We start from the raw sequence: 25267 nt of genomic DNA, 5'->3' as shown, positions 1-25267 counted from the left end.
GATTAAAAAAATATTTTTTCACTTCTTAAAAGTACAAAGTTAATTTGCTGGAGCCATGTCACCTCAGAGCAACCACTGACTTTTCTCATATTTTCCTCTTATTTCCTCTTTAGAGTTAATGTTTTGTTAGTTCAGTTCAGTCGCTTAGTCCTGTCTGACTCTTTGCAACCCCATGGACTACAGCATGCCAGGCTTCCATGTTCATCACCAGCTCCCGGAACATACTCAAACTCATGTCCTTCAAGTCAGTGATGCCATCCAACCATCTCATCCTCTGTTGTCCCCTTCTCCTCCTGCCTTCAATCTTTCCCAGCATCAGGGTCTTTTCCAATGAGTCAGTTCTTTGCATCAGATGGCCAAAGTATTGGAGTTTCAGCAACAGTCCTTCCAATGAATATTCAGGACTGATTTCCTGTAGGATTGACTGGTTTGATCTCCTTGCAGTCCAAGGGACTCTCAAGAGTTTTCTCCAACACCACAGATCAAAAGCATCAATTCTTTGGCACTCAGTTTTCTTCATAGTCCAACTCTCATATCCATATAAGACTACTGGGAAAACCATAGCTTTGACTACATGGACATTTGTCAGCAAAGTAATGTCTCTGTCTAGTTTGGTCATAGATTTTCTTCCAAGGAGCAAGTGTCTTTTGATTTCATGGCTGCAGTCACCATCTACAGTGATTTTGGAGCCCAAGAAAATAGTCTGTCACTGTTTCCATTGTTTACCCATCTATTTGCCATGAAGTGGTGGGACCAGATGCCATGATCTTCATTTTTTGAGTGTTGAGTTTTAAGCCAGCTTTTTCACTCTCCTCTTTCACTTTCATCAATAGGCTCTTCAGTTCCTCTTCACTTTCTGCCATAAGGGTGGTGTCATCTGAATCTCTGAGGTTACTGTTATTTTTCCCGGCAATCTTGATTCCAGCTTGTGCTTCATCCAGCCAGGCATTTCGCATAATTTGTACTCTGCGTATATATTAAATAAGCAGGGTGACAATATGCAACCTTGATGTTCTCCTTCCCTGATTTGGAAACAGTCTGTTGTTCCATGTCCAGTTCTAACTGTTACTTCTTGACTTACATACAGGTTTCTCAGGAGGCAGGTCAGGTGGTCTGGTATTCCCATCTCTTTAAGAATTTTCCACAGTTTGTTGTGATCCACACAGTCGAAGGCTTTGGCGTAGTCAATAAAGCAGAAGTTGATGTTTTTCTGGGACTCTTGCTTTTTCTATGATCCAACGGATGTTAACAATTTGATCTCTGGTTCCTCTGCCTTTTCTAATTCCAGCTTGAACATCTGGAAGTTCACAGTTCATGTACTGCTGAAGGCTGGCTTGGAGAATTTTGAGCATTACTTTGCTAGCATGTGAGATGAGTGCAACTGTGTGGTAGTTTGAACATTCTTTGGCATTGCCTTTCTTTGGGATTGCAGTGAACTGACCCTTTCCAGTCCTGTAGCCACTGCTATGTTTTCCCAATTTGCTGGCATATTGAGTGCAACACTTTAACAGCATCATCTTTTAGGATATGAAATAGCTCAACTGAAATTCCATCACCTCCCCTAGCTTTGTTTGTAGTGATGTTTCCTAGGGCCCACTTGACTACACATTCCAGGATGTCTGGCTCTAGGTGGGTGATTACACCATCATGATTATCTGGGTCATGAAGATCTTTTTTGTATAGTTCTTCTGCATATTCTTGCCACCTCTTCTTCATATCTTCTGCTTCTGTTAGGTCCATGCCATTTCTGTCCTTTATTGTGCCCATCTTTGCATGAAATATTCCCTTGATATCTCTAATTTTCTTGAAGATATCTCAAGTCTCTCACATTCTATTGTTTTCCTCTATTTCTTTGCATTGATCACAGAGGAAGGCTACCTTATCTCGTCTTGGTATTCTTTGGAACTTTGCGTTCAAATGGGAATATCTTTCCTTTTCTCCTTTGCCTTTCACTTCTCTTCTTTTCTCAGCTATTCGTAAGGCCTCCTCAGACAATGATTTTGCCTTTTTGCATTTCTTATTCTTGGGGATGGTCTTGATCACTGCCTCCTGTATAATGTCACGAACCTCCATCCATAGTTCTTCAGGCACTCTATCAGATCTAATCCCTTTAATCTATTTTTCACTTCCACTGCTTTTTTTGACTATGCCAAAAGCCTTTGAGGGTGTGGATCACTACAAACTGGAAAATTCGTAAAGAGATGAGAATACCAGACCACCTTACCTGCCTCCTGAGAAATCTGTATGCAGGTCAAAAAGCAATAGTTAGGACTAGAAATGGAACAACAGACTGGTTCCAAATCGGAAAAGGAGTATGTCAAGGCTGTATATTGTCACCCTGCTTATTTAACTTATGTGCAGAGTATATCATGAGAAATGCTGGGCTGGATGAAGCACAAGCTGGAATCAAGATTGCCAGGAGTTATATCAATAACCTCAGATATGCAGATAACACTACACTTATGGCAGAAAGCGAAGAACTAAAGAGCCTTTTGATGAAAGTGAAAGAGAGTGAAAAGGTTGGTTTAAAACTCAACTAAGATCATGGCATCTGGTCCCATCACTTCATGGCAAATAGATTGGGAAACAGTGGAAATAATGCCAGGTTTAATTTTGGGGGGCTCCAAAGTCACTGCAGATGGTGACTGCAGCCATGAAATTAAAAGATGCTTGCTCCTTGGAAGAAAAGTTATGAGCAACCTAGACAGCGTATTAAAAAGCAGAGATATTACTTTGCTGACAAATGTCCATCTAGTCAAAGCTATGGTTTTTCCAGTAGTCTTGTATGGATGTGAGAGTTGGACTATAAAGAAAGCTGAGTGCTGAAGAATTGATGCTTTTGAACTGTGGTGTTGGTGAAGACTCTTGAGAGTCCCTTGGACAGCAAGGAGATCCAACCAGTCCATCCTATAGGAAATCAGTCCTGAATATTCATTGGAAGGACTGAAGCTGAAGCTGAAACTCCAGTACTTTAGCCACCTCATTTGAAAAGACCCTGATGCTGGGAAAGATTGAAGGCGGGAGGAGAAGGGGACAACAGAGGATGAGATGGTTGGATGGCATCACTGACTCAATGGACATGAGTTTGAGTAAACTCCACGAGTTTTTGATGGACAGGGAGGCCTGGCGTGCTGCAGTCCATGGAGTCAAAGAGAGTCCAACACGACTGACTGACTGAACTGTATAATTGTAAGGGATTTGATTTAGGCCATACCTGAATGGTCTAGTGGTTTTCTCTACTTCAGTTTAAGTCTGAATTTACAAAGGTGATAGAAAGTGTGTTAGAGGGTGTTCTAGTGGGGAGGGAGGTGGGGGGGCTTCTGGATGGGGAACACATGTACATCCATGGCTGATTCATGTCAATGTATGGCAAAAACCACTACAATATTGTAAAGTAATTAACCTCCAACTAATAAAAAATAAAGGAAAAAAAATTCAGACTAAAAAAAAAAAATAAAGTAGATTTCCTATAGTCAAAAAAAAAAAAAAAAAAAAAGAAAGTGTTCTAGTTTAGAACCTTTTGAAATGGTGTTAGATAGTGTTCTAATTTCAGTCTTTTATACATGGTTGACCAGTTCTCCCAGCACCGCTTGTTAAAGAGATTGTCTTTTCTCCATTGTATATTTGCGCTTCATTTGTTAAATATTAGGTGTCCATAGGTGCATGGGTTTCTCTCTGAGCTTTCTATAGTGTTCTATTGATCTATATTTCTCTCTTTGTGCCGGTACCATACTCTCTTGATGACTGTAGCTTTGTAGTATAGTCTGAAGTCAGGAAGGTTGATTACTCTAGTTCAATTCTTCTTTCTCAAGAATCCTTCGGCTATTCAAGTTTTGTTATGTTTCCATATGAATTGTGAAATTATTTGTTCTAGTTCTGTGAAGAATACCATTGGTAGCTTGATAGGGATTGCATTCAATCTATAGATTGCTTTGGGTAATATACTCATTTTAACTTTATTGATTTTTTAATGCATGAATATGGTATATTTTTACATCTATTTGTGTCATCTTTGATTTTTTTCATCAGTGTTTTATATTTTTCTACATATAGCTCTTTTGTTTTTTTAGGTAAATTTATTCCAAAGTGTTTTATTCGTTTCATTGCAGTGGTGAATGGAATTGTTTCCTTAATTTCTCTTTCTGTTTTTCATTGTTAGTGTATAGAAATGCAAAGGATTTTTGTGTATTAATTTTATATCCTTCAAATTTACTATATTCATTGATTAGCTCTAGCAATTTTCTGGTGGTATCTTTAGGGTTTTCTATGTAGAAGATCATGTCATCTGCAAACAGTGAGAATTTTACTTTTTTTTCAATCTATATTCCTTTTATTTCTTTTTCTTCTCTGACTGCTGTGGCTAGGACTTCCAAAACCATGTTGAACAGTAGTGGTCAGAGTTGGCACCTTTGTCTCTCCCCTGATTTTAGAGGAAATGCTTTCAATTTTTTGCCATTGAGAATAATATTTGCTGTGGGTTTGTCATATATGGCTTTTATTATGTTGAGGTATGTTCTTTCTGTGCCTGCTTTCTGGCGAGTATCTTTCAATTTATTAATATGGTGTATCACATTGATTGATTTGTGAATAGGGAAGAATCTTTGCATCCCTGGGATAAAGCCCACTTGGTCATGATATATGATTTTTGTAATATTTTGTTGGATTCTGTTTGCTAGAATTTTGTCGAGGATTTTTGCATCTATATTCATCAGTGATATTGCCCAATAGTTTTTTTTTCTTTTTTTTTGGTGGCACATTTGTCTGGTTATGATATTAGGGTGATGATGGCCTAATAGAAGTTTACCTTCCTCTGCAATTTTCTGGAAAAGTTTGAGTAGCATAGGTGTTAGCTCTTCTCTAAAATTTTGGTAGAATTCACCTGTGAAGCCATCTGGCCCTGGGCTTTTGTTTGTTGGAAGATTTTTTATTACAGTTTTGATTTCTTTGCTTGTGATGGGTCTGTTAGGGTTTTCTGTTTCTTCCTGGTTCAGTATTGAAAGGGTACACTTTTCTAAGAATTTGTCCATTTCTTCCAAGTTGTCCATTTTATTGGCATATAATTTACTCATAGTATTCTCTTAAGATCTTTTGTTTCTCTGGGTTTTCTGTTGTGATTTCTCCATTTTGATTTCTAATTTTCTTGATTTGCTTCTTCTCCCCTTTTTTTCTTGATGAGTCTGATTTTAGTTTATTTTATTTATCTTATCAAAGGACCACCCTTTAGTTTTGTTGATCTTTGCTCTAGTCTCTTTCATTTCTTTTTCATTCATATCTGCTCTCATATTTATGATTTCTTTCCTTCTACTAACCTTGGGGTTCTTCTACTCTTCTTTTTCTCATTGCTTTAGATGTAAATTTAGGTTGTTCATTTGATGTTTCTCTTGTTTCTTGAGGTAGGCTTGTATAGCTATGAACCTTCCTCTTAGCACTGCTTTTACTGAATCCCATAGGTTTTGGATTGTCGTGTTTTCCTTTTCACTTGTTTCAATGCTTATTTTGATTTCCTTTTTGGTTTCTTCCATGATCTGTTGGTTATTCAGGAGGGTGTTATTTACCCTCCATATATTTGTGTTTTTTATAGTGTTTTTCCTGTAGTTGACATCTAATGTTACCTCATTGTTATCAGAAAAGATGCTTGAAATGATTTCAAGTTTTAAAAATTTGCCAAGGATAGATTTATGGCCCAGGGTGTGATCTGTCCTGGAGAATGTTCCATGTACACTTAAGAAAATCGTGAAAGCCATTATTTTTGGGTGAAATGCCCTGTAGATATCAATTAGGTCTAACAGGTCCATTGTATCATTTAAAGCTTGTGTTACCTTGCTAGTTTTCTGGCCAGGTGATCTATCCATCAGTGTGAGTTGGGTATTAAAGTCCCCTGCTATCATTGTGTTACTGTTAATTTTCCCTTTCATACTTGTGAGCATTTGACTTACATATTAAGGTGCTCCTATGTTGGCTGCATATATATTTATAATTGTTATATCTTCTTCAATTGATCCTTTGGTCATTATGTAGTGTCCTTCTTTGTCTCTTATTACGGTCTTCATTTTAAAGTCTATTTTATCTGATATGAGTGTTGCTACTCCTGCTTTCTTTTGGTCTCCATTTGCATGAAATATGTTTTTCCAGCCCTTCACTTTCAGTCTGTATATTTCCCTAGGTTTCAGGTGGGTCTCTTGTAGGCAGTATACATAGGGGTCTTGTTTTTGTATCCATTTGGCCAATCTTTGTCTTTTGATTGGAGCATTTAACCCAGTTACATTTAAGGTAATTATTGATAAGTATGATCCCATTACCATTTACTTTATTGTTTGAGTTCATTTTTATAAACCTTTTCTGTGTTTCCTGTCTAGAGAACATCCTTTAGCATTTGTTGAAGAGCTGGTTTGGTGGTGCTGAATTCTCTAAGCTTTTGCTTGTTTGTAAAGTTTTTGATTTCTCCTTCATATTTGAATAGGATAGTTGCTGGGTAGAGGAATCTTGGTTGTAGGTTTTTCTCTTTCATCACTTAAGTATGTCCTGCCATTTTCTTCTGGCCTGAAGAGTTACTGTTGAAAGATTAGCTGTTATCCTTATGGGGATCCCCTTGTGTGTTATTTGTTGCTTTTCCCTTACTGGTTTTAATATTTGCTGTTTGTGTTTGATCTTTGTTACTTTGATTAATATGTGTCTTGGGGTGTTTCACCTTGGGTTTATCCTGTTTGGGACTCTCTGGGTTTCTCGGACTTGGGTAGCTATTTCCTTCCCCATTTTAGGGAAGTTTTCAACTATTATCTCCTCAAATATTTTTTCATGCCCTTTCTTTTCATCTTCTTCTTATGGGATGCCTATGATTTGAATGTTGGGGCATTTAATGTTGTCCCAGAGGTCTCTGAGGTTGTCCTCATGTCTTTTAATTCTTTTTTTCTTTTTTCCTCTCTGCTTCATTTATTTCTACCATTCTGTCTTTTACCTCACTTATCCTCTCTTCTACCTCAATTATTCTACTGTTGGTTTCCTCCAGAGTACTTTAAATCTCAGTTATTGCATTGTGTATTATTGATTGACTCTTCTTTTTTCCTTCTAGGTGTTTGTTAAACATTTCTTCTATCTTCTCAACCCTTGTCTCTAGTCTATTTTTCCGTAACTCCATTTTGTTTTCAAGATTTTGAATCATCTTTACTGTCATTCTGAATTCTTTTTCAGGTAGACTCCCTATCTCCTCCTCTTTGGTTTGGTTTGGTGGTTTTTTTTAATCATGTTCCTTCACCTGCTGAATATTTCTCTGCCTTTTCATTTTGTTTAAATTGCTGTGTTTGGGGTGCCCTTTCTGCAGGCTGGAAGTTCATGGTCCTATTAACTGTGGAGACTGCTATCTGTGGGTGGGGTTGGACCGGTGGCTTGTCAAGGTTTCCTGGTTTCGGGAAGTTGTGTTCTGTGTTCTGGTGGGTAGAGCTGGATCTTTTCTCTCTGGAGTGCAATGAAGAGTCCAGGAGTGAGTTTTGGGGTTTCTATGGGCTGGGCATAGCTTTGGGCAGCCAATCTTTTAATGTTCAGTGTTATGTTCCTGTTTTGCTGGAGAATTAGCATGGTGCATCTTGCAATGGAACTTGTTGACTCTTGAGTGGAACTTGGTTTCAGTGTAGATATGGAGACTTCTGGGTGAGCTCTTGTCTTAACTTTCACAACCAGATACATCCACAACTGTGCATTGTTTCCACTTTGTCTCATGCTCTTCTTTCCTTCTGGAACTATTTCTCTGCTCTTCTCCAGTAGTATATTGGACACCTGCCGACCTGGGGAGTTCATCTTTATTTTCTTAGGTCTTAGATCTACATTTCATGATTTACGGCATGCTTTACTTTTATTTTTAATATATTTAAATATGTTTAAATATAAATTAATATTTAAGTATACTACACTTTGAGTTATTTTTTTCTATAAGTTGTGAGGTATGTGTTAGAGTCCATTTTTTTAGTTATGCATGTCCAGTTGTTTTGGTTTTATTTTTTCTTTTGCAATATACGTTTCTTGGGATTTTCTTCATAGACAATAATGTCATCCACAAAGATGAAAGAAATTTTTTTACATTACAATTTGTATGTCTTTTATTTCTGTTCTTTTTACTTTGCCTTCTTGTACCAAATAAGATTTCCATTATGAAAATGGAACTTATGAAATTGGGGAGTTCATCTTTCAGTGTCATATCTTTTTGCCTTTTCATAGTGTTCATGGGGTTCTCAAGGCAAGAATACTGAAGTGGTTTGCATTCCCTTCTCCAGTGGATCACATTTTGTCAGAACTTTCCACCATGACCCATCTGTCTTAGATGGCCCTACACAGCATGGGTCATAGTTTCATTGAGTTAGACAAGACTGTGATCCATGTGATTAGTTTGGTTAGTTTTCTGTGACTGTGGTTTTCATTCTATCTGCCCTCTGATGGATGAGGATAAGAGGCTTGTGGAAGCTTCCTGATGGGAGGACTGGCTGTGGGGAAAACTGAGTCTTGCTTTGGTGGGTGGGGCCATGCACAGTAAATCCTTAATCCAACTTTCTGTTGATGGGCTGTGTTCCCTTCCTGTAGTTTGGCCTGAGGCCCAACTATGGTAGGGGTGATTGGGATAATGGTGATGTCCTTTCAAAAGGCCTTATGCCAACACTCTGTGGCTCTCAGGACTGTTGTAGTCAGTCTGTTTATTAGGGCTTCTTTAATTTCTCTCAGCAAGGTTCTGCAGATTCAGATTACAGGTCATACACATCTATGGACATAGGTGTGCTACATAGATTATCTCTATATATTCATACTTTATGATGCTATTATTGATGGCATTTTTAAAAATTGGGATAATAGTGCTTTATAATGTGTTAGTTTCTGCTGTAGAAAGAAGTGTATCAGTTATCCATATATCTCCTTCTTGGATCTCCCCCACATACATCTGGGCCACCACAAATCACCAAGCTGAGCTCTGTGTGCTATACAGCAGGTTCCTACTAGCTATCTGTTTTACACATGGTAATGTGTATATGTCAGTCCCAATCTCATAATTCATCCCACCCGTTTCCCCCTCCCCATATCCACATTTTCATTCTCTATGCACGTCTGTTCATGCCCTGCAAATAGGTTCATCAGTACCATTTTTCTTGATTCTACATGTATACATGTGTACCGTTATTTGATTTTCTCTTTCTAAATTACTTGACTCTGTATGACAAACTGTAGTTCTATCTACATCTCTACAAATGATTCAACTTTGTAACTTTACATGGCTGAGTAATATTCCATTGTATATATGTAGCACACCATCTTTATTCATTCATCCATTGATGGATGTTTATTTTTTTTCTTTTATTTTTTTCGTTGATGGATATTTAAATTGCTTCCATGAATGGCACTGTTTATTTGATACAAATCCCAGATATATTTTCACTGAACTGTCAGTAACCAGATGTTGCTGGGAAATCTTTTGGGTAGAAAGCACCACAGAATAGAATAGAAAAGACTCTTGATGCTTAATATGTGTATTATTTAGGTTCCCAGAGAGACAAAAACAATAGGATGTATTTTGAGGAATTGACTAATGAGATTGAATAGGCTTGGTGAGTCCAAAGTCTAATGTAGGAGGCAAACAGACTGGAGGCTCAGGAGAGAGTTATAGTTGGAGTCTGACGGCACCCTCTGGCAAGTCACAAAGAGCCTATGTTGTAGGTGAAGTTCAAAGGCAGTCTCCTGGCAGAATTCCTTCTTGTTCAGAGAAGGTCAGCCTTTTGGTCTATCCATGCCTTCAACTGATTGGATGAGGCCCATCCACATTATGGAGGGCTAAGTGCTTTACCCAAATTCTACCTATTTAAATGTGATTCTCATTCAAAAACACTCTCACAGAAACATCTAGAATAATGTTTGATCAAATATCTGGGCATTGTGGTCCCAGCAAGTTGATACATAAAATTACCATCACAGTATTCATTTGCCTAGATGCTCATATCAGCTTTTAGATGTCATTGGCAATATACCAAAACAAAGGACAAAAATATCATACAGACATTTCTACAGGTTATTTCCAGAAAATCATTCACTGAAATGAAATAGTTTTATAGCTTTAATGTTTGTGTGGTTAGGATTGAATTGTGGAGTTACCTTCATTATCCTCAAACAAATCTACCTTGATGAATTCCTGGGTTCTTGGGTGGTAAGAAAAAGTGGGAGAGAGCATTATGAATGTGGGTATCCATGTATGTAGGTGGGGATGTGTGTGTGTGTTTGTGTGTATTGGTGAAGTTATAAGGAATATTTGTGTCAGGAGTATTTGAGGTTAATTCCTGTGTGTTATGTCAGTCCTGCTCAGTTCCTAGCACATATTAGGAAATGTATCAAGATCGTTGCTATTTGTTTTATCACAGATTTCCTTGGTCAGCATGGTTACCATGGTGACTCAGTGATTGCTGTGGGATTTATTACAGACTGAAATCCATTTGTGATTCTTATCTGAATCTGTTATGACTATGTTAGTTGTTAAGTGCTGCTTTTATAATTTTGTCATTTCTTCTAGATTTATTGATGTTAATTGACATTCAGATGTTGGGTTGAGCTTTCCCTTCTCCCCTATCATTTATTTATTTATTCATATATTTCTTTTATTAGTAAGACTCATAGATTCTTATTTTTTCAAACATTTTCCATCTGACAGAATTATTTATTTTTATGATCAAACTGTCACAGAATTGGCCTGCCAGCTCTACAAAGTTGCCTCTCTGTCCATTTTGTGCCTTCCTAGGATTCTCTGAACATGTTCTTTGCTCTCTGAGCCTGAGTATATGCCAGTCTGTGGAAAGGAAGTGATGATGTCCATTTCAAGGCATTACTTTGAGCATATGAAGAGGAAATAAAGATAATCAACATGGTATGGCATCTAGTAACCTTTCAGCAATGTTAGTTCCCATTCCAACATTACCTCCTTGATTCTGTCAACATGATGCCTCTGACATTTCCATAATAGCATGTCTACTGGAGAGAATACTTAGACATATAACGTAATCAGGGATAAGGGCACATGTCCATGATGTGAGAGCCTCACTGTCACTGCTGTGTGTGGAGGGGGCTGTGTGATGGAGCTGGGGAAGAGGAAAAGCATCATTGCACCGCTTCCAGGGAAATGAGAGGGGGGCAGGCAAGCAGATCCTGAGCCCCTTCCCCTGCGTTTCATGTGCTTTCCCTTCCTCTCATTTTCCTCTCTATTCCATGTGTTTATCTCCTTACTCTTCCTTCCTTACAGTGGAACATTAGAGAAGGTATGGACTTTGAGCCTCAGAAACAAGATCCAGTAGAGAAGAACCAAGTGTGATATTGAGTCTACTAGACATTTTCCTGGAACAAAAGAAGAGAGGTGAATCACTCTTGCCTTTTCCTCCTGAGGGAGAAGCTGCAAGTTGAACTTGGCTAACTGTGTGATTAAACCAGTGAACCTGGTTTCAGTTCAGGGGGCTTTATTTGGAGGGGACAGAAAGAAGCATGTTGTGAAACTCGCTTTCATCTCTTGACTTCACTAAAATTCTGGGAATTGGCAAGATCATCTGAATGCTGACTGGAAGGCTTATTTGAGAGACAGGCTTGCCCCTCCCCTAAGCCTCTGTCTTGTCCCTGAAGTTGCCCAGTTGGGACTGTCATGTGGTAGATTCATTCACTTTGGACCATGCTGTTACCTCATTCCCTTGGCTTAGGGATGTTCCTCATTTTGCTGCTGACCAGTTTCCTTTGGGAAGGGCTAAAAGTACTATTTTTTTCACTACCACAAAACCAAGACCCTTTTGTTATAAATAAAAAATGGGAAATATAGGAGAGGAAAAAAAAATTAGACACTCTTACAGTGGATAAGCACTGTTATCATTTGAATACATTTTTCGAAATTTTATTATGCAAGTGGTAAGTATTTTGTTTTTTAACTTAAGTACAGTTCATTTACAGTATGTGAAATAACTCAGAGAAAGATAAATATTAGATCATACCGATTATATGTGGAGTTTTAAAAATAATATGGGAGAGAAGAGGGTAGGATGAATTGAGAAAGTAGCATTGACATATATATATATATACTATCAGGTGTAAGCCAGATAACTAGTGGGAAGCTCCTATATAACACAGAGAGCCCAGCCTGGTGCTCTGTGAGGACCTAGAAGGGTGAGATGGGTGGGAGGGAGGCTCAAGAAGGAGAGGATATATGTATAATTATAGCTGATTCACGTTGTTGTACAGCAGAAACCAGCACAACATTGTAAAACAATTATCCTCCAAGTAAAATATAAAATGAATACAAATGAAAACTATAAAATACTTTTACTATAAATATACTGTGAAGGTTAGTCTATGCCAATCAGTACAAATGCACATAATAATAAAAATGGCAGTGGTAGCATTAATAGTCAATTTGTATATCATAATAGTGATAAGAATACTTAATATTATTGCTGATTTCCCCTCTGCCTATGCTACTGTAAGTGCTAAACCTGTACTTGCTCATTTAGTCCACCACAATCCACAAGGAGGAGTTACTGTTGCCCGAATTTAAACATCAAGGAAGTGAGACAGAGTGAGGGCAGGGCTCGCCAGTCACAAGACTAAGATGTGAACAGATTCTGGGTGACTGCTGAGACCCACATCTAACCAGTGCACACTACTCCTCATCTGATAAGACCTGCAAAGCATAATCAACCAAACTGATGTACAGTTGTTTTTCCCACTTTAGTACACAGGAATTTAAAATAGTGATAGTGGTCACTATAGCTTGGAATTGGGTGGAATGTGTCCTGTTATAATCTAGAAAGGTTCCCCGATATCTCATCTCCCTTCCTGTGCCTCTAGGGCATTCCCATTCCAAAGGCTTTCCTATGTTTGGGCTAGGAACCCTCTTGCTTCCCTCCCATTTTGTTTTGTTTTTATATAGGTACAGAAGCAATTGGTATTCATTTTAGGTAAAGATGGATGACATAGAAAAGAGGGGAAAAAAGCATTACCCCAAAACATACCACCCAATTAAACTGTATTTTCCTTTATATTATATTCCTCCAGAATTTTCTAATGCAGATGTTAATCTTTTTAACAACCTAACAAGCGATAGTTATTTAATTTTAATAGTTTGCTATTTATTTGGCTGCACTGGGTCTTAGTTGCAATACATGGGATCTTTGATCTTCATTGCAGCATGTGGGACCTTTAGTTCTGGCATGGGAACTCTTAGTTGTGGCATGTGCGATCTAGTTCCCTGACCAGGGGTGAAATCTGGGCACCCTGTATTGGCAGCATGGAGTCTTAGCCACTGGACAGCAGGGAATTCCCCATAGATATTTATATATTTGTGTGTTTAGAGTTAGTTGCTCAGTTGTGTCTGACTCTGAGATCCCATGGACAGTAGCCCACCAGGCTCCTCTGTCTATGGAATTCTCCAGGCAAGAATACTGGAGTGGGTTTCCATTCCCTTCTCCAGGGGATCTTCCTGACCCAGGGTTGAACCCAGGTCTCCTGCACTGCAGGCAGATTCTTTAGCAACTGAGCCACCAGGGGAGCCCCCATTTATGTGTATATTTGTATATTTATCTACAATGGATAAGATCTCATCTACATGTACTTTGGGAACCTGCATACCTCATTAAAGTTGGTTAAGTGGGTCCCCCGAAAAGATGTGTCCAATCTTAACACCCTCATACAAGTTAATGTGATCTTAATAAGAAATAATCTTGAGAGATTTGATTCAGTTAAGGATTGAAAGTGAAAAGTGAAGTGGCTCAGTCATGTTCAACTCTTTGCGACCCCGTGGATTGTAGCCCATGGAACTTTCCAGGCAAGAGTACTGGAGTGGGTTGCCATTTCCTTCTCCAGGGGATCTTCCTGACCCAGGGATCAAACCCAGGTCTTCTGCATTGCAGGCAGAGGCTTTACCTCTGAGCCACCAGGGAAGCCCCAGTTAAGGATACTGAGGTGAAATCAACAGAGGCTAGTGTTCTTATAGGAGAAAGGAGGGGAGATTTCACACACACAGGGAAGAAAGTCATGTGAAGAGATATTGAGAGGCAGAGATGGCAGCTGTGCTGCCACAAACCAAGGGGCTCCAGAAGCCACTGGACACTAGCAGATGTAAGGATGGATGCTTCCCTAGAGCCTTTGGCAGGAATCTGGCCCTGCTGACACCTTGATCTCAGACTTCTGGTCTCTAGAACTATGAGAGCTTGTCTCTGAAGTTTCTGACATTTTAAGCCACGAAGCTCAATAATTTGTTAAGGTGACCCAGTCGTGTCCGACTCTTGGCAACCCATGGACTGTATCCTCTGTCCATAAGGATTTTCCAGGCAAGAATACTGGAGTAGGTAACCATTCCCTTCTCCCAGGGGATTTTCCTGATCCAAGGATTGAACCTGAGTCTCCTGCATTGCAGGCAGATTCAGTTGAGCCATCAGGGAAGCCCCAAGGTGGTCCTAGGAGACCGTTATGAATGAACCATCAGCCTATGTCCTATTTTTTATGCCTGTGGGGATAGTATTGCCAATAAAGACATATAAGAAGGAAGAAATATGGCTAAAACTTACTAATGTGCTAAGTACTTTTTTATGTATCATTTCCATCAGTCCTTGTAGCACCTTATGAGGTAGATACTATTGCTGTGCTCATCCCCATTTTATAGAAGAAACGCCGAGTGACAGGGACATAAAGACTTGGCCCAGCACTGCACAATTAGGGAGCAGGACAGCTTGGGTTTGTACCCAGCACCTCATGCTCCAGAGTGTGGGAAACTGCCAAAGATTTAATGTTAAGTGACAGGAGCAGTCTGCTCAAACATGTGTATTTTAGGCATCATTAAAAGCAATACTCAGTATGATAATATACTTACTTACACAAAATATCGGGGCCTAGTGACAAAAACATTGCTTGTGTGAGCATGTTTATTGCAATCATGGGGACAGAAGCCACAGTGCAGTGATATGACTAGCCAGTGGGATCCAAAGAACCTTAACAGTGGATGTAGAAGACTTTCTGGAACATTGATTTTAAAGAGGGAGGGATAGACAAAGGACGGGAAAGTGGACAAGGAGGAGTTGGGGCAGGGCAGGATGGAGAAGGCTTGTGGCTGCATTGGGATGAGGGATTCAAGGAGGAATTTTTTTCGTTTTAGTTTTTAAAAAAAATTTTTATTTATTTTAATTGGAGGGTAATTACAATTCTGTGATGGATTTGCCATACATTAGTATGAATCAGCCATAGACATACATGTGTCCCCTCCCTGCTGAACCCCCCTCCCACCTCCCTCCCCACCCCATCCCTCCAGGTTGTCATGCCGAGGACAGGCTTTGAGTGCCCTGCATCATACATCAAACTCCCACTGGCTATCTATTTTACATATGGGTAATGTATATGTTTCAATGCTATTCTCTCTTTGAAAGATTGCCAGTTAATATTAAGGAACCATCTCATCTCAAAAGTTTGTCTCATGGTATAACAGAGAGATACTTGCTTCCTTCATAAAGATTTATATATTGTCATAGGAGAAAAAAAAATGAGAAATGACTTTTCACAGTGCCTTCTTTAGGACAAAGGCTCAGAGAGCCCCTACTTCTTTTTTTGTTTGTTTGTTTTTTCCCATTTATTTTTATTAGTTGGAGGCTAATTACTTTACAATATTGTAGTGGTTTTTGTCATACATTGACAGGAATCAGCCATGGATTTACATGTATTCCCCATCCCGATCCCCCCTCACACCTCACTCTCTACCCGATCCCTCTGGGTCTTCCCAGTGCACCAGGCCCGAGCACTTGTCTCATGCATCCAGCCTGGGCTGGTGATCTGTTTCACCCAAGATAATATACATATTTCGATGCTGTTCTCTTGAAACATCCCACCCTCGCCTTCTCCCACAGAGTCCAAAATTCTGTTCTGTACATCTGTGTCTCTTTTTCTGTTTTGCATATAGGGTTATCATTACCATCTTTCTAAATTCCATATATATGTGTTAGTATACTGTATTGGTCTTTGTATTTCTGGCTTACTTCACTCTGTATAATGGGCTCCAGTTTTATCCATCTCGTTAGAACTGATTCAAATGAATTCTTTTTAATGGCTGAGTAATATTCCATGGTGTAGATTGCTTCCATGTCCTGGCTATTATAAACAGTGCTATGATGAACATTGGGGTGCACGTGTCTCTTTCAGATCTGGTTTCCTCGGTGTGTATGCCCAGGAGTGGGATTGCTGGGTCATATGGCAGTTCTATTTCCAGTTTTTTAAGAAATCTCCACACTGTTCTCCATAGCGGCTATACTAGTTTGCATTCCCACCAACAGTGTAAGAGGGTTCCCTTTTCTCCACACCCTCTCCAGCATTTATTGTTTGCAGACTTTTGAATAGCAGCCATCCTGACTGGCGTGTAATGGTAGCTCATTGTGGTTTTGATTTGCATTTCTCTGATAATGAGTGATGTTGAGCATCTTTTCATGTGTTTGTTAGCCATCTGTATGTCTTCTTTGGAGAAATGTCTGTTTAGTTCTTTGGCCCATTTTTTGATTGGGTCATTTATTTTTCTGGAATTGAGCTGCAGGAGCTGCTTGTATATTTTTGAGATTAATCCTTTGTTGCTTCGCTTACTATTATTTTCTCCCAATCTGAGGGCTGTCTTTTCACCTTGCTTATAGTTTCCTTTGTTGTGCAAAAGCTTTTAAGTTTCATTAGGTCCCATTTGTTTTTTCTTTTTTTTTTTTTTGCTTTTACTTCCAATATTCTGGGAGGTGGGTCATAGAGGATCCTGCTATGATTTATGTCGGAGAGTGTTTTGCCTATGTTCTCCTCTAGGAGTTTTATAGTTTCTGGTCTTAGATTTAGATCTTTAATCTATTTTGAGTTTATTTTTGTGTATGGTGTTAGAAAGTGTTCTAGTTTCATTCTTTTACAAGTGGTTGACCAGTTTTCCCAGCACCACTTGTTAAAGAGGTTGTCTTTTTTCCATTGTATATCCTTGCCTCCTTTGTCAAAGATAAGGTGTCCATAGGTTCGTGGATTTATCTCTGGGCTTTCTATTCTGTTCCATTGATCTATATTTCTGTCTTTGTGCCAGTACCATACTGTCTTGATGATTGAGGCTTTGTAGTAGAGTCTGAAGTCAGGCAGGTTGATTCCTCCAGTTCCATTCTTCTTTCTCAAGATTACTTTGGCTATTTGAGGTTTTTTGTATTTCTATACAAATTGTGAAATTATTTGTTCTAGTTTTGTGAAAAATACTGTTGATAGCTTGATAGGGATTGCACTGAATCTATAGATTGCTTTGGGTATTATAGCCATTTTGACAATATCGATTCTTCCAATCCATGAACACGGTATGTTTCTCCATTTGTTTGTGTCCTTTTGATTTCTTTCATCAGTGTTTTATAGTTTTCTATGTATAGGTCTTTTGTTTCTTTAGGTAGATATACTCCTAAGTATTTTATTCTTTTTGTTGCAATGGTGAATGGTATTGTTTCCTTAATTTCTCTTTCTGTTTTCTCATTGATAGTGTATAGGAATGCAAGGGATTTCTGTGTGTTAATTTTATATCCTGCAACTTTACTATATTCGTTGATTAGCTCTATCAATTTTCTGGTAGAGTCTTTAGGGTTTTGTATATAGAGGATCATGTCATCTGCAAACAGCGAGAGTTTCACTTCTTCTTTTCCTATCTGGATTCCTTTTACTTCTTTTTCTGCTCTGATTGCTGTGGCCAACACTTCCAAAACTATGTTGTAGTGGTGAGAATGGGCACCCTTGTCTTGTTCCTGACTTTAGGGGAAATGCCTTCAATTTTTCACCATTGAGGATAATGTTTGCTGTGGGTTTGTCATATATAGCTTTTATTACGTTGAGGTATGTCCCTTCTATTCCTGCTTTCTGAAGAGTTTTTATTATAAATGGATGTTGAATTTTGTCAAAGACTTTTTCTGCATCTATTGAGATAATCATATGATTTTTATCTTTCAATTTGTTAATGTGGTGTATTATATTGATTGATTTGTGGATATTAAAGAATCCTTGCATTCCTGGGATAAAGCCCACTTGGTCATGATGTATGAAATATTTTTTTCCAGCCCTTCACTTTCAGTCTGTATGTGTCCCTTGTTTTGAGGTGGGTCTCTTGTAGACAGCATATATAGGGGTCTTGTTTTTGTATCCATTCAGCCAGTCTTTGTCTTTTGGTTGGGGCATTCAACCCATTTACATTTAAGGTAATTATTGATAGCTATGGTCCCATTGCCATTTACTTTGTTGTTTTGGGTTCGTGTTTATACAACCTTTCAGTGTTTCCTGTCTAAAGAAGATCCTTTAGCATTTGTTGAAGAGCTGGTTTGGTGGTGCTGAATTCTCTCAGCTTTTGCTTGTCCATAAAGCTTTTGTATTCTCCTTCATATCTGAATGAGATCCCTGCTGGGTACGGTAATCTGGGTTGTAGGTTATTCTCTTTCATTACTTTAAGTATGTCCTGCCATTCCCTTCTGGCCTGAAGGGTTTCTATTGATAGATCAGCTGTTATCCTTATGGGAATCCCTTTGTGTGTTATTTGTTGTTTCTCCCTTGCTGCTTTTAATATTTGTTCTTTGTGTTTGATCTTTGTTAATTTGATTAATATGTGTCTTGGGGTGTTTTGCCTTGGGTTTATCCTGTTTGGGACTCTCTGGGTTTCTTGGACTTGGGTGGCTATTTCCTTTCCCATTTTAGGGAAGTTTTCAGCTATTATCTCCTCGAGTATTTTCTCATGGCCTTTCTTTTTGTCTTCTTCTTCTGGGACTCTTATGATTCGAATGTTGGGGTGTTTCACATTGTCCCAGAGGTCCCTGAGGTTCTCCTCATTTCTTTTGATTCTTTTTTCTTTTTTCCTCTGTGCTTCATTTATTTCCACCATTTTATCTTCTACCTCACCTATCCTATCTTCTGTCTCCGTTATTCTACTCTTGGTTCCCTCCAGGGAGTTTTTTATCTCATATACTGCATTATTCATTTTTAATTGACTCTTTTTTATTTCTTCTAGGTCCTTATTAAACATTTCTTGCATCTTCTCAATCTTTGTCTCCAGGCTATTTATCTGTAACTCCATTTTGTTTTCAAGATTTTGGATCATTTTTATTATTATTCTAAATTCTTTTTCAGGTAGATTCCCTATCTCCTCCTCTTTTGTTTGACTTGGTGGAGCCCCTACTTCTTAAAGGGCCCTGAAGTCTGACCATGTGCTCTACCCTTTGGGCAGGTTTCCTCATTCACCCATCAAGACAGCTTTGTGACAAAAGCACCATGAGGCCCAGTCACAGATGCCCAAGATCATGGTGACAGAGCTGGGATCACCTCTGCAAGTAAGTGTCAGGATGGGATGAGGTCCCATCCCTCACCCTCCCTGAGGACACAGAGCAGCCGCCCTTTCAGAAGATGGGCTTTCAGGGCTGGAGAAATGGTCACACACCCCTGCTGTTGTCCCACAGTACTCACTCACCTACCCCATTGGGAGAGGAAGAGGACAGAGGACATGAAATCCTGCCCCTTCTGCCAGCTGACCTTGGTGTCTGGGCCACATGCAATGACTTATCCCTGAAGAGAGGGGTGGGTCTCAGGCAGAAGCTCAGGTATTGCCCTTGAGACAGGTGATCTGGAGGGAGGGCAAGTGATATGTGCAGAAGTGTTTTAAGGAATTGTATTTTATATTTCATGTCCTTTAATCCTAGCAGCTATTCAAGTTACCCATTATTATGACCATTATTCAGAACAGAGGACTAACTTTGCATGCGTGTGTGCTAAGTTGCTTCAGTCGTGTCTGATTGTTTGCAACGCTATGAACTGTAGCCTGCCAGGCTCCTCTGTCCATGGGATTCTCCACGCAAGAATAGTAGAGTGGGTTGCCATTTCTCTCCTCCAGGGGAATCTTCCCAAGCCAGGGATGGAACCCACGTCTCCCGCGTCTCCTGCGTTGCAGGTGGATGCTTTACCACTAAGCCACCAGATAAACAAAAACAAGAATACTGGAGTGGGCTGCTATGCCTTCCTCCAGGACTGACTTTAGGGATTTCAGTTAATCAGGGGCACACCTTTGTTTTCTTCCTGATCAGTAGCTAACTCTGGAATTTCATGTTTTGTTTTTTTTTTCATTTTGCCTTGAAGCCCATAGAGAAGTATAAATGGTTTTGTTAGCCTTTACTCACATAGTTATGGACATTTGGACAGCTTCCTATATTTCCATTTTTCTTTCCTATTTCATGCAATGCTGCAGTAAATATCCTCTTACCAGCTTACTTTTGTACATGTGTAAAAATTTCCCTGCCATCTTCCCTGGGACGTGATTTCAATAGTTTAAATTCTCCCATAAGGTGTCAGAGCATTCTCATTTCTTACCCCTCTAAACTTTTGTTCATAATATTTACATTTATTTCTGACTGTGTTCTGTTTCCTTGACTTATGCTGAAGTTTAGCCTCCCCAACCTGTCCCACACACACACAAGCCAGTTTTCAAATGTTTGTGAATTTTTTGTTGATTTTTGTTTTTTGTATTTTTCATGTGTCAGATGATAGGTAATGAAAGGATATTTAGATGTTTTCACTAGCACTCCTTAAATTATTAGTGAGTTGGAACATATTTTTGTGATTATTGGCCATTTTAATTTCTTCATCTGTAAACAGTTTACACATTTTGTCCACTTTGGTATTTTGTTGTAGGAGCTCTCCATGCATTCACTGATCCATGGACTTGTGATTTTAATGCATTTTTATTGGGTGAATATTATTTGCCAGACACTCCAGTGAAAATCCATGTCCTAGAAGATCTCTCTTCTGAGATCTAGATGCTTATATTTATTGAAAGTGTCCACCTGGAGAAAGAAAAGTATTAGTGCCCATCCATACATGCATGATTGTCAAGGAAAACATACTCAATTCAAAACACTTATCCCTAAGCCCTGCACCACCACAGAGTAAAAAGGATGCAGTGTTTTACATGAGGAGAGCACTGCCTCAGGATTAGCATTTCTGTGATCTTTACAGTTATGGTAGGATATTTTATATATATGTATATACATAAACATATAATTCTTAGAAATTATATATTTCTGAGTTTGCCTTTTCTAATTTATAAAATGTAAACAATTGTTTTGAGGAGCAAAAGAAAAAATATGTCGGGTGTCATACACAGTATATTGTACATAGGACACTCAATAGATGTTAGTTCCCCTCCTATCCCATACCCATCCTTCCTTTATAGGAGGGTCCCTTGACATAATCCAAATAGCATTACTCTGTGATGATGACTGGAAAGATTAAGCAGAAGAGAAATGTATAAGTTTCCATTATACACTAAGTTTCCATTATACACTAAGTTTCCATTATACACTTCTGTGTCCTATCTCTTTGCTGGCGTAACTTGTCAGTTAGTTTAGGAAGAAGGAAACAATCACTGGACCAGCTCCATATGGTTTGAGAAAGAAACCACCAAAACCATCACCCCACATCACTTTATTGCGTATACTTTCCCATTCCACTTTTTATCTTCTGTGTTAATTTCTCCAGAGTAATATATGCAATGTTATCCAGAAAGAGGAGGTTTGCAAAGGAACACTGCAATAGGATACTGGCACCAGGTACATCATCCACCTTTGGGTAAGTCTTTTCCCCTGTGCTGGTTGTTTTTCAGATAAAATCTGTGAGATAGATATAGAGGTAAATGAGATCCCATTTAGGAAAGAGCCTTTCCTTTTGAGACCTTAGTTGGGAAGGAACAAGCGGTGATTTCCAAATAATTACTTTCCAGTCTTCAGCTCTTATCACACTCTGTATCAGATGAAGTCAGTAGTCCTCATACTGTTTCTTAATTCAATGACCTCTTATGCATGGTCATAGGATGATTGGAACTTAAAACTTGCAAAAAAGCAGGATTCTTGACCTTAGGAAACCATGAAGAACTCAGCTTTCCTGAATGTCTGCTACTTTTATCCTCATGTATTTTGCACAACATTCCGGGGAGGTAAAGCATGATTTCCACACCATTTTGTAGCTGGTGAAGTAGTGATGTACAGAGATTAGGTAACCTGGCTGGGGGTCATCCTGCTACTAAGAAAAGCAGAGACTAGCTCGCCGGCTCGGCGGTGCGTGCGGGGCCGGCCCGGCGAGGAGGCGGGACACGTCGGCGCTGCCGCCCCCGCCGCCACCGGCGGTGGGCCACCACCGCCGCCGCCGCTGCCGCCGCCCCTCCTCCTGCTCCAGCCGCCTCGGCCGCCGCTTCCCGGGCGAGTTCGAGCGGCCCCGGCGGCCCCCGGCGCTTCCAGCTGCGCGGACCCGCGCCCGTCCCGCCCGGCTGCCGCCCGCGTCCACCCCGCCGCGATGGCGACGCGCTCGTGCCGGGAGAAGGCGCAGAAGCTGAACGAGCAGCACCAGCTCATCCTGTCCAAGCTGCTGAGGGAGGAGGACAACAAGTACTGCGCCGACTGCGAGGCCAAAGGTCCTCGATGGGCTTCCTGGAATATTGGTGTGTTTATTTGCATCAGATGTGCTGGCATCCATAGGAATCTTGGGGTTCATATTATCCAGGGTCAAGTCAGTCAACCTAGACCAATGGACGCCAGAACAGATCCAGTGCATGCAAGATATGGGAAATACTAAAGCAAGACTACTATATGAAGCCAATCTTCCAGAGAACTTTCGAAGACCACAGACAGATCAAGCAGTGGAATTTTTCATCAGAGATAAATATGAAAAGAAGAAATACTATGATAAAAATGCTATAGCTATTACAAATAAAGAAAAGGGAAAAAAAAAAGGAAGAGAAAAAGAAAGAAAAGGAGCCAGAAAAGCCTACAAAACCACTTACAACTGAAAAGCTGCAGAAGAAAGAAGATCAGCAGTTGGAACCTAAAAAGAGTGCCAGCCCTCAGAAAGCTGCAGAGCCCACCGTTGACCTTCTGGGACTCGATGGGCCTGCCGAGGCGCCAGTGACCAATGGGAGTGCAGTCGCGGGGCCAGCCCTGAACGATGACCTGGACATCTTTGGACCGATGATCTCTAACCCCTTACCTGTAACTGTCATGCCCCCAGCTCAGGGGACGTCCTCTGCACCAGCAGCTGCCACTCTGTCTGCAGTGACATCTGGGGATCTGGATCTGTTCACTGAGCAAGCTGCAAAGTCAGAAGAGGTGGCCAAGAAGCAGCTCTCCAAAGACTCCATCTTGTCTCTGTATGGTGCCGGGGCCATCCAGCAGCAGAGTGCTCCTGGTGTGTTTATGGGACCCACGAATCTACCGTTTACCTCACAAGCACCGGCTGCGTTTCCAGGCTTCCCGTCCATGGGCGTGCCTGTGCCCGCGGCGCCCGGCCTGGTGGGCAGCTCGCTGGGGCCGAGCGCGGGCATGATGGTGGGCGTGCCGGTGCCCAACGGATTCATGGGCAGCGCGCAGACTGCTGTGATGCCACTCGCGCAGGGCGTGGTCGGGCCCCCAGGGATGGTCCCGCACATGGGCGCAGACCAGGGGAAATTTGGCCTGCAGCCAGCTCCGCAGAGCCCATGGAACCTCCCGCAGGTGAACCAGCAGATGACTGGCCTGAGCCTGGGTGGCGTGGCGTCGGCAGCGGGCTTCGGGCCACCGCCCAGCACCTCGGCGGGGGCCGCGGGGTGGTCCGGGAGCTCATCAGGGCAGACGCTCAGCACGCAGCTGTGGAAGTGAGCCCCCACCAGCGTTCCCGCTCAGACGCACCTGCCTCCCCTGTCCGTTCATGTACATACCTGTTTTTTCTTTTCCCCCCCTTTGTTCATATGAAGACCTGATTGACCGTGTTGGTCTGTGCTGATTGAATGTGCTGTGGTGAAAAGCAGGTTGAGAAACTGTCCCTGTCGAGGGCAGCTTTGCTCACAGTTCCCAGGATTTCGCAGACACAGTCTCTGGGAAGCTGCTCAGTCAACGTGCATAATCAGTTTCCCTCTCGATGAAATTATAGCTCTCATGTTTGCATATAAGGGAAGTAGTTATCATGTTAGTAATACCTCTAACAGTATGAGCCCCACCCCCAGATTAGCCAGTAATCCTGTAAGAAGGTACTGTATGATCAAATGTTTAATCATATAAATAGAATGTCCATGTATCACCAAGCACTGTTTTCTAGTGTACCCAGACTCTTTTATGTCACATTCACCTCACTGTGCTGTTGTTATGATGTGCTTAACAGGGAACGTGGTTAGTGAAAGGAAGATAAACCTGGATGTTACGACACAACTTAGTTGAACACGTGTTTGAAGAAGTCAGATTTTACCTGCCTTCCTTGGAATTGGGATCTTTTCCTATGTATACATAGTGCTAGCAAGAGACCTTCCTCCACACTAGATGCAAACAGGGTAACTAAACAAGCCACTCAGTCCTTGAAGGTGTATCCAGGTTTATGACAGTGATTGTGTTTACATTTTATGGTGCCTAGTACTGACAAATGTCATATCCCTGTATTAAACAGATGAATCCATAAAAAAAAAAAAAGAAAAGCAGAGACTAGTACCTTACATATCCACACACAGACTGCATGAGGCTCAGCCACACATCAGGCCAAAATCAAATAAATTTTGCTTTCCTGCTGACCTGTGTCACTTCTATAATCTGTATCTTCATTTCTGATTCCAGGATGCTGGGTCTGCCTATATTTTTGCAAAACAATAAACCTGATTTGACCTCAATTTCCTATTCTGTAAAACCTGGGGAGTGTGACAAGAACACAAGCAAAATTTTGGAGTTGATGGATACATCAACTTTGGTTTGGTGATTATTATGGGTTTATGCATAGGTCCAAATTCAAGAATATGTATATGTTAAACATGTGTAATTTTTTGGCATATCAATTACACCTCGGTAAAGCTAAAGCAAAGAAACAAGGGACTCTGTTTAAACTATTATAGGTACTTTTGAAAGCAGAGTCCCCAGACCACCTATATGTCATAAGGAATATGCACTCTCTAATAGAGGGACAATTCTCCTATTGAGGATTAATAGTTGAAGGAGCAGTCCCTGAATACATACAGACAGGAAGTGCACAGACTCTTCAATGGACACTGACAAATCAACCTGGAGAGACGTACTGATTGAGGGCCCTACCAGCAGCCTCAGAACGTGTAGTATCAGTAGTAGTAGTATCAGAACGTGTAGGGTCATGCTCACCCACTGGAAATACTCCATAGTTTGTTGTTATACTTTCTGATGTGATGAATGGAAAGTCTATTGCCATCATTTTTAACTGCATATCAAGGTTATTTAAAATAAAAGCTTTCTTCCTA

At 40.4% G+C, this 25267-nt stretch overlaps 1 long non-coding RNA gene and 1 pseudogene across 1 annotated transcript in view; both read left to right on the top strand.

Moving 5' to 3' along the window:
- Positions 1-22135, top strand: part of LOC133051697 (uncharacterized) — a 32826-nt gene extending 10691 nt beyond the window's left edge. Inside the window, exons 3-4 of the long non-coding RNA XR_009691914.1 lie at positions 19232-19334; positions 21532-22135. This is a non-coding gene — a long non-coding RNA (uncharacterized LOC133051697). The remainder of the gene's footprint in view (positions 1-19231; positions 19335-21531) is intronic.
- A 162-nt stretch (positions 22136-22297) lies between these two features.
- Positions 22298-24484, top strand: LOC133051696 (stromal membrane-associated protein 1-like; annotated as a pseudogene).
- Positions 24485-25267: the final 783 nt, after the last annotated feature.

The sequence above is a fragment of the Dama dama genome, chromosome X, assembly GCF_033118175.1.
Source record: "Dama dama isolate Ldn47 chromosome X, ASM3311817v1, whole genome shotgun sequence".
NCBI lineage: Eukaryota > Metazoa > Chordata > Mammalia > Artiodactyla > Cervidae > Dama > Dama dama.
This window is presented reverse-complemented; position numbering and strand designations above follow the sequence as displayed.